The sequence below is a fragment of the Triticum aestivum genome, chromosome 5B (genome assembly GCF_018294505.1).
Source record: "Triticum aestivum cultivar Chinese Spring chromosome 5B, IWGSC CS RefSeq v2.1, whole genome shotgun sequence".
NCBI classification, from domain to species: domain Eukaryota; kingdom Viridiplantae; phylum Streptophyta; class Magnoliopsida; order Poales; family Poaceae; genus Triticum; species Triticum aestivum.
In genome coordinates this window covers 74,876,629-74,886,619 of record NC_057807.1, presented here as the reverse complement: position 1 = coordinate 74,886,619, position 9,991 = coordinate 74,876,629, and positions in this window count along the sequence as shown.

The window sequence follows — 9,991 nt, the reverse complement described above, 5'->3', positions numbered from 1 at the left end:
ATGAACGAGGTGGCAGCCCTGAAGGAGGCTGTGTCCGCAGCCGAACGCAGTGCGTCCGCGGAGCGGAAAGAGCAAGAGAAGCAGGAGGCCCGGGTGGCGGAAGTACGGCAAGAGCTCCAGGCTCTCATGGAGAAACATGAGAGTTTGGAGCGTGACTCCAAGACTCGAGAGTCCGAGCTTGCCTCGGCTCTCGAAAGTGCCAAGTCCGCCAAGGCCGAGGCCCATAAGGCCCTTCAGGAGGTTGAAGATGTAAAGAAAATAGCGGCGGGTAAGGCATTTTTCATGTAAAGAAAATACCTGACACTTACCCGCATTCGGAGCTCTCCAGGGGCGTTTGCAGATCTGCCGCGTAGTGCGTCCGATGCCGCCGCATTCTATCGTGGCGAGGAGGGGAGCTCGACGGAAAAAGTCTTCTGGTCTCAGTATGCTAAGGCCGGACACCCGGTGCCCCCAAGCGACCAGCTGAAGCAGCTGGTCGAACTCCACAAGGTAGCTGAAGAGGCCATGAAGGGCCTTATAGTCCGGCTGTGGCCTGGACAGGCCATGCCTGGGAGCTACTTTGGCCTCGTGCGGCGGCTGGTGGATGCATGCCCCTGGGTGGATGTCATCAAGCGCTCCGCCTGTATTGAAGGCGCTCGCCGGGCCCTCGCCCGCACAAAGGTGCATTGGGGCAGGTTGGATGCGGAGAAGCTTCTCACGGACCCACCGCCACCGGGCAAGGAGTATCGCACGCCCGAAATGTATTATAAAACTGTCCTGAAGGGAGCTCGCGATATTGCGGATGAGTGCCCCAGAAATGTAATCTTTGAGTGAATTTGCTATGTATTATCCTGTGCGCTGAAACTTTGTTCATGTGCGCTTTGAGAACGCTTTTTTATTTTAAAATATTACCTTCTGTGCTGCCGTTTATAAAATCTGAGAGATGGCAAGTCGTTGGCTTCAGCCCCCAAGCCACGAGTGCTGGGGTGTTCGGGATAAACTTGAGCACTCTTGTTCCCATTGTTGGGTCCATCGAGGGAGGCGCTCAACACAACGAACAAGGCAACCGGACTTATAATGCTTGAACACTCTCACTTAGCCATAGAATTCTATAATTTTAAATTTCGGCGAAGCCCCTGGTATTCGGAAGACCGAATCCGGGGCGCTATCCACGCCTTCGTCGGACATTGTCCGGAACTTCACTCAAAGCGGCGTGAGTCTTTAAGGACCCGAAAAAACCTCTCGAACAGCGACCAGTCTCTCGCCTTATCATGCCGGTCAGTTTTAGCTTTCTCCACTGAGGCACTCGCCCGGCTCAACCGGGGCGCAATCGCAGTGGTTCTCCCAGTGCCACCTTAGCCGACAGAACGGAACGTAAGGCACCAAAATGTGGGAGTCGGGCAAACCCAACTATTGACCCAAGACATGATTCGGAGCCGATTCATATAATGCTATAAGTTCGGGGTGCCGCACTTATGAAAGTGTTCGGACTTATCACACCATAGAGTGGGGAACATAAGCCCCTGGCATATTAGGCCGTACCAAAATATACGGGCGCAAGATGTCATATAATGAGCATATATATATAAAAGGTAATGCAATTGCAATCAAAAAGGTGATGCATTATTTATGAAAGAAAGTCTGCTAGGAGAGCGGACTGATACAAATAGTGCGGTAAGCAAGGGATTTGGACTAAGTAAACATGTCCCCCTCCAGGGATGAGCTGCGGACTTGGTGTATATAATCGAATTTAATGCTCGTAATTGAGACCACCTGAGTGTTCGTCGCAGCCTTCTTTAGTCCCTGACTGTTGCATCATGAGTTCGGCAGGTTCGCCGCCGGACAGGGCTTCTGGTTAACGGAGTCCTGTGTACATAAAAGAAGGAAAATAAAAAAATAAAAAAGGGGGGCACACTTGCGAGCCCCCGGTGTGGTCGAACCGCACTCTGGGTCCGTTGCGATCGTGCCCCCTCCCCTATGCCCATGGTATCTCCAAAGGGTAATGATGTACGCGGAGTGTTATTATTGCGATCATGCGCGGGCGAGGGTTGGGGCCGCATTGCTACGCATGCTCTGATCACACTAGGTGGTCTTGGTTGGTATTGCTTCGGGCACGTTTTGCTGTATCCGGCTGTTTAACGGCCGGACTAGAGAATTGCCTTAAGAGGCTACTCTGTACTTCTGCCGCGAGAGCCGCTGTATGTTCCTCCATTCGGAGGGAGCGTTCCGTATTCCCATTGACCGTGATGACTCCACGAGGGCCTGGCATCTTGAGCTTTAGGTATGCATAATGCGGCACCGCGTTGAATTTTGCAAACGCGGTTCATCCGAGCAGAGCATGATAGCCGCTGCGAAACGGGACTATATCGAAGATTAACTCTTTGCTCCGGAAATTATCCGGGGATCCGAAGACCACTTCCAGTGTGACTGAGCCTGTATAGTTGGCTTCCACTCCTGGTATGACACCTTTAAAGCTTGTCTTTGTAGGTTTAATCCTTGAGGGGTCTATGCCCATTTTGCGCACTGTATCCTAATAAAGCAGGTTCAGGCTACTGCCGCCGTCCATCAGGACTCTCATGAGGTGAAATCCATCGACGATTGGGTCTAAAACCAATGCGGCGAATCCACCATGGCGTATGCTGGTCGGATGGTCTCTTCGATCGAAAGTGATCGGACAAGAGGACCATGGATTGAACTTCGGGGCGACTGGCTCCATCGCATAGACGTCCCTTAGTGCGCGTTTCCTCTCCCTCTTGGGTATATGGGTTGCGTATATCATATTCACCGTCCGCACTTGTGGGGGAAAACCCTTCTGTCCTCTATTGTTCGGCGGTCGGGTCTCTTCCTCGTCGTCGCTGTTTAGCCCCTTGTCATTGTTTTTGGCAATTAACTTGCCGGCCTGCTTGAACACCCAGCAATCTCTATTAGTGTGGTTAGCTGGCTTTTCAGAGGTGCCATGTATCTGGAATAAGCGGTCGAGTATTCGGTCCAGATTGGACGGACCCGGAGTGGTTCTTTTGAATGGCTTCTTCCGCTGACCGGGTTTAGAGCCTCGAAATCCGGCGTTGACTGTCGTATACTCCTTATCATCGCCGTTAATGCGGCGTTTGTTTTTGTTTCGACGTGACCTGCCATTGTTGTCCTTAGTATCCGGACTGCCATAATTTTTACGGAGATTGATGCAGCGAGCTAGCCAGTTGTCCTCTCCCGCGCAAAAGCGGGTCATTAACGATGTGAGGGTTGCCATGGATTTCGGCTTTTCCTGCCCCAGGTGCCGGGCTAGCCATTCGTCCCGGATGTTATTTTTGAAGGCTGCCAGGGCCTCTGCATCCGGACAGTCGATGATTTGGTTTTTCTTTGTCAAGAACCGTGTCCAGAATTGTCTGGCCGATTCGTTTGGCTGCTGAATAATGTGGCTTAGGTCATCGGCGTCTGGTGGTCGCACATACGTGCCCTGGAAGTTGTCAAGGAATGCGGCTTCCAGGTCTTCCTAGCACCCAATTGACTCTGCGGGCAAGCTATTTAGCCAATGCCGAGCTGGTCCTTTAAGCTTGAGTGGGAGATACTTGATGGCGTGGAGATCGTCGCCGCGGGCCATATGGATGTGCAGAAGATAATCTTCTATCCAAACCGTGGGGTCTGTTGTGCCATCGTAGGATTCAATGTTTACGGGTTTAAACCCTTCAGGGATTTGATGATCCATTACTCCATCAGTGAAGCATAGTGGGTGTGCGGCGCCTCTGTATTGAGCAATATCATGACGCAGCTCGAGAGAGCGCTGTCTGCCGTGTTCGGCCCGGCCGGGGTTATTATATCCGGTACGACGGTATTCGTCATGGGTCGTGGGGCACCCACGTGATCCGTAGATGGATCTGGATTGCCTTGCTTTGTCCTCCAATATATCTCGCAAGTCCGGCGCGTTCCCTCTTGGCTTCGTACTTTTGGAGCGATGCCGGGGTACGGTCTTGGCTGGGGGCCTGGATGCCTCTCTGTCACGACCACGGGGTGGTCGGTCAGCCATATCATGCGCTGGTGATGGAGGTATGTATGCTTCCTCCTCTAATCGGGGGAGCAGCTTGCGTCTTGGGTAGCTTTTGGAGGGGCGTTCGAGTTTATACTCTTCGGCCGCGAGGACCTCGGTCCATCAATCGGCCAGCAGGTCCTGATCAGCTTGAAGCTGTTGCTACTTTTTCTTTAGGCTGTTTGCTATGGCGATAAGCCTGCGCTTGAAACGCTCTTGTTCGACGGGATCCTCAGGTACAACGAATTCGTCATCGTTGAGGCTTGCTTCATCTTCGGAGGGAGGCATATAGTTATGATCCTCAACCTCTTCGTCTGCCGCCCTCTCGTGAGGGCTTGCTTCTGCATCCTCCTGCGCTGAGTCTTGCTGGAGGGGATTGTCTTCGGCACTCTCTGGGGTATTATTATCTCCTGTGCCGGAATCTCCATTCTTGCTGTGGCGGGATTTAGAGCGGCGCCGCTGACGCCGGCGTTTGGGCTGCTTCTTTAAAGAGTCCGCCTCCGCTGCTTCTTCGCCGTCCCTGTCTTTTGGGGTGTCCACCATATATATGTCGTATGACAAGGTGGTCTTCCAGTGCCCTGTAGGCGCTGGTTCCTGTTCGTCTCCAGCATCGTCGTCCATAGCGTCGATGTCGTCGGAGTCGTAGTCTAGCATGTCGGTTAGATCGTCGACAGTGGCTACAAAGTGGGTGGTGGGTGGGTTCTGAATCTCTTCATCGTCCGTACCCCAACCATCCTGGCCATAGTCCGGCCAGGACTCTCCTGATAATGAGAGATGCTTTAGCGAATTTAGGACGTCGCCAAAAGGCGAGTGTTGGAAGATGTCCGCGGCGGTGAATTCCATAACCGGCGCCCAATCCGAATCGATTAGTAGGGGTGCGGGAGGTTCGGAGTCCGGCAAGGAATCCGGCACCTCGGAATCACAAGTTTCGCGGGGGACAAGATTAATGTTCGGCTCCAAAGCCGAGGAAGTTGAAGCCCCCGAGGCGGCGTCTATCCACCGATCCTCGATCTGGGCGATCGGCTCCGGACTGATGGCTGAAGCGGATTCATGTGCGGCCACCAAGGCATTGTTCGGCGGCAGAGCTAGATCATGCCCATCGTCACGGTGCGGCATGCTCGGCTGCGGCTCGAGTCCGTCGAAGATCAAGTCTCCGCGGACATCGGTCGTGAAGTTTAGGCTTCCGAATCTGACCTGACGGCCAGGGGCGTAGCTTTCGATCTGCTCCAGATGGCCAAGCGAATTAGCCCGTAGTGCGAAGCCGCCGAATATGAAGATCTGTCCGGGGAGAAAAGTCTCACCCTGGACAGCGTTGTTGGTTGAAGATGCCATCAAGCCTATCGGTGACGACACAGAGGAGCTCTCAATGAAAGCACCAATGTCGGTGTCAAAACCGGCGGATCTCGGGTAGGGGGTCCCGAACTGTGCGTCTAGGCGGATGGTAACAGGAGACGAGGGACACGATGTTTTACCCAGGTTCGGGCCCTCTCGATGGAGGTAAAACCCTACGTCCTACTTGATTAATATTGATGATATGGGTAGTACAAGAGTGGATCTACCACGAGATCAAGGAGGCTAAACCCTAACGCTAGCCTATGGTATGATTGTTGTAATGTATGTTCTGTCCTACGGACTAAAGCCCTTCGGTTTATATAGACACCGGAGGGGGCTAGGGTTACACAGAGTCGGTTACAATGGTAGGAGATCTACATATCCGTATCGCCAAGCTTGCCTTCCACGCCAAGGAAAGTCCCATCCGGACACGGGACGGAGTCTTCACTCTTGTATCTTCGTAGTCTTGGAGTCCGGCGGATGATGATAGGCCGGCTGTCCGGACACCCCCTAGTCCAGGACTCCCTCAACCGCGTCGAACTTTGCGAGCGCGGTTCGTCCGAGCAGAGCGTGATCGCCACTGCGGAACGGGACTATGTCGAAGATTAACTCCTCGCTTCGGAAATTATCCGGGGATCCGAAGACCACTTCTAGTGTGACTGAGCCTGTAAAATTGGCCTCAACACCTGGTATGACGCCTTTGAAGGTTGTCTTTGTAGGTTTAATCCTTGAGGGGTCTATGCCCATCTTGCGCACTGTATCCTGATAAAGCAGGTTCAGGCTACTGCCGCCGTCCATCAGGACTCTTGTGAGGTGAAATCCATCGACGATTGGGTCTAAAACCAATGCGGCGAATCCGCCATAGCGGATACTGGTCGGATGGTCTCTTCGATCGAAAGTGATCGGGCAAGAGGACCATGGATTGAACTTCGGGGCGACTGGCTCCATCGCATATACGTCCCTCAGTGCACGCTTCCGCTCCCTCTTGGGTATGTGGGTTGCGTATATCATGTTTACCGTCCGCACTTGTGGGGGGAATCCCTTCTGTCCTCTACTATTCGGCGGCCGGGTCTCTTCCTCGTCATCACTGTGCAGCCCCTTGTCATTGTTTTCGGCAATTAACTTGCCTGCCTGCTTGAATACCCAACAATCTCTGTTGGTGTTGTTAGCTGGTTTTTCGGGGGTGCCATGTATCTGGCAAGAGCGGTCGAGTATTCGGTCCAAATTGGACGGACCCGGAGTAGTTCTTTTGAATGGCTTCTTCCGCTGACCGGGTTTGGAGCCTCGAAATCCGGCATTGACTGTCGTATCCTCATTGTTGTCGCCGTTAACGCGGCGTTTGTTTTTGCTTCGACGCGACCTGCCATTGTGGTCCTTAGTATCCGGACTGCCGGCATTTTTACCGAGGTTGTTGCTGCGGGCTAGCCAGCTATCCTCTCCTGCACAGAAGCGGGTCATTAATGATGTGAGGGCTGCCATGGATTTCGGCTTTTCCTATCCTAGGTGCCGGGCCAGCCATTCGTCGCGGATGTTATGTTTGAAGGCTGCGAGGGCCTCTGCATCCGGACAGTCGATGATTTGATTTTTCTTTGTTAAGAACCGTGTCCAGAATTGCCTGGCCGATTCGTCTGGCTGCTGAATTATGTGGCTTAGGTCATCGGCGTCTGGTGGTCGCACATATGTGCCCTGGAAGTTGTCGAGGAATGCGTCTTCCAGGTCCTCCCAACACCCAATTGACTCTGCGGGCAGGCTGTTAAGCCAATGCCGAGCTGGTCCTTTAAGCTCGAGCGGGAGATATTTGATGGCGTGGAGATCGTCGCCGCGGGCCATATGGATATGAAGGAGATAATCTTCGATCCAAACCGCGGGGTCTGTTGTGGCATCGTAGGATTCGATGTTTACGGGTTTAAACCCTTCAGGGATTTGATGATCCATTACTTCGTCAGTGAAGCATAGCGGGTGTGCGGCGCCTCTGTATTGAGCAATATCACGACGTAGCTCAAGGGAGCGTTGTCTGCTGTGTTCGGCCCGCCCGGAGTTGTTGTATCCGGCGCGACGGTATTCGTCGTGGGTCGTGGGGCGCCCACGTGATCCATAGATAGATCTGGATTGTCTTGCCTTGTCCTCCAATATATCCCGCATGTCCGGCACGTTCCCCCATGGCTTCGTACTTTTCGAGCTATGCCGGGGTACGGTCTTGATGGAGGGCCTGGATGCCTCTCTGTCGCGACCACGGGGTGGTCAGTCGGCCGTATTGTGCGCTGGTGATGAAGGTATGTGTGCTTCCTCCTCTAATCAGGGGAGCAACTTGCGTTTTGGGTAGCTCTTGGAGGGGCGTTCGAGTTCATACTCTTCGGCCGCGAGGACCTCGGTCCATCTGTCGTCCAGCAGGTCTTGATCAGCTTGAAGCTGCTGCTGCTTTTTCTTTAGGCTATTTGATGTGGCCATTAGCCTGCGTTTCAAACGCTCTTGTTCGACGGGATCCTCAGGCACGACGAATTCGTCGTCGTCGAGGCTTGCCTCGTCTCCGGAGGGAGGTATGTAATTATCATCCTCGACCTCTTCGTCTGCCTCTCTCTCATGAGGGCTTGCTTCTGCATCCTCCTGCGCTGAATCTTGCTGGAGGGGGTTGTCTTCGGCACTTTCTAGGGTGTTATTATCTCCTGTGCTGGAATCTCCATTCTTACTGTGGCGGGATTTAGAGCGGCGCCGCTGACGTCAGCGCTTGGGCTGTTTCTTTAAGGAATCTGCCTCAGCTGCTTCTTCGTCGTCCCCATCTTTGGGGTGTCCACCATGTATATGTCGTATGACGAGGTGGTCTTCCAGTGCCCTGTAGGCGCTGGTTCTTGATCGTCTCCGGCATCGTCGTCCATACTGTCGATGTCTTCGGAGTCGTAGTCTAGCATGTCTGTTAGATCGTCGACAGTTGCTACAAAGTGGGTGGTGGGTGGGCTTTGAATTTCTTCGTCGTCCGCGTCCCAACCATCCTGGCCGTAGTCCGTCCAGGGCTCTCCGGATAGCGAGAGACGCTTTAGCAACTTGAGGATGTCGCCAAAGGGTGAGTGCTGAAAGATGTCTGCAGCGGTGAGCTCCATGATCGGCGCCCAATCGGATTCGATTGGCAGGGGCTAAGGAGGTTCGGAGTCCGGCAGGGAGTCCGGCACCTAGGAGTCACGAGCTTTATAATGGACGAGGTCAGTGTTCGGCTCCATCACCGTGGAAGTTGCGGCTCCCGAGGCGGTGTCCAGCCACCCGTCCTCGATCTGCGCGACCGGCTCCGAACTATGGGTCGGAGCGGATTCGTGTGCGGCCTCCAAGGCATTGTCCGGCGGCAGAGTTAGATCATGCCCATCGTGACAGTGCGGCACGGTTGTTTGCGGCTTGGATCCATCGAAGATCAAGTCCCCGCGGATATCCGCCGTGAAGTTTAGGCTTCCAAATCTGACCTGATGGCCAGGGGCGTAGCTTTCGATCTGCTTCAGATGGCCAAGTGAATTAGCCCGCAGTGCGAAGCCGCCGAATACGAAGATCTGTCCGAGGAGAAAAGTCTCACCCAGGACTGCGTTGTTGTTGATTGAAGAAGCCATCAAGCCTATTGGTGACGACACAGAGGAACTCTCAATGAAAGCACCAATGTCGGTGTCAAAACAGGCGGATCTCGGGTAGGGGGTCCCGAACTGTGCGTCTAGGCAGATGGTAACAGGAGACAAGGGACACGATGTTTTTACCCAGGTTCGGGCCCTCTCGATGGAGGTAAAACCCTACTCCTGCTTGATTGATATTGATGATATGGGTAGTACAAGAGTGGATCTACCACGAGATCAAGGAGGCTAAACCCTAGAAGCTAGCCTATGGTATGATTGTTGTAATGGTTGTTGTCCTACGGACTAAAACCCTCCGGTTTATATAGACACCGGAGAGGGCTAGGGTTACACAGAGTCGGTTACAATGGTAGGAGATCTACATATCCGTATCGCCAAGCTTGCCTTCCACGCCAAGGAAAGTCCCATCCGGACACGGGACGAAGTCTTCAATCTTGTATCTTCATAGTCTTGGAGTCCGGCCGACGATGATAGTCCGGCTATCCGGACACCCCCTAGTCCAGGACTCCCTCAGCCAAACTATATGATTTTGTAGGGATAAGCTTTCTTTGGCTATGTTATTTTGATAAGACATGATTACTTTGATAGTATGCTTGAAGTATTACTATTTTTATGTCAATATGAACTTTTATCTTGAATCTTTTGGATCTGAACATTCATGCCACAATAAAGAAAATTACATTGAGAATTATGTTAGTTAGCATTTCACATCAAAAATTCTGTTTTTATCATTTACCTACTCGAGGACGAGCAGGAATTAAGCTTGGGGATGCTTGATATGTCTCCAACGTATCTATAATATTTTTTTATTGTTCCATGCTATTATATTATCTGTTTTGGATGTTTAATGGGTTTACTATACACTTTTATATTATCCTTGGGACTAACCTATTAACTGGAGGCCCAGTCCAAATTGTTGTTTTTTGCCTATTTCAGTGTTTCGCAGAAAAGGAATATTAAACGGAGTCCAAAAGGAATGAAACCTTCAGGAGAGTTATTTTTGGAACAAACGCAATCCAGGAGACTTGGAGTGGACGTCAAGAAACAAACGAGGCGG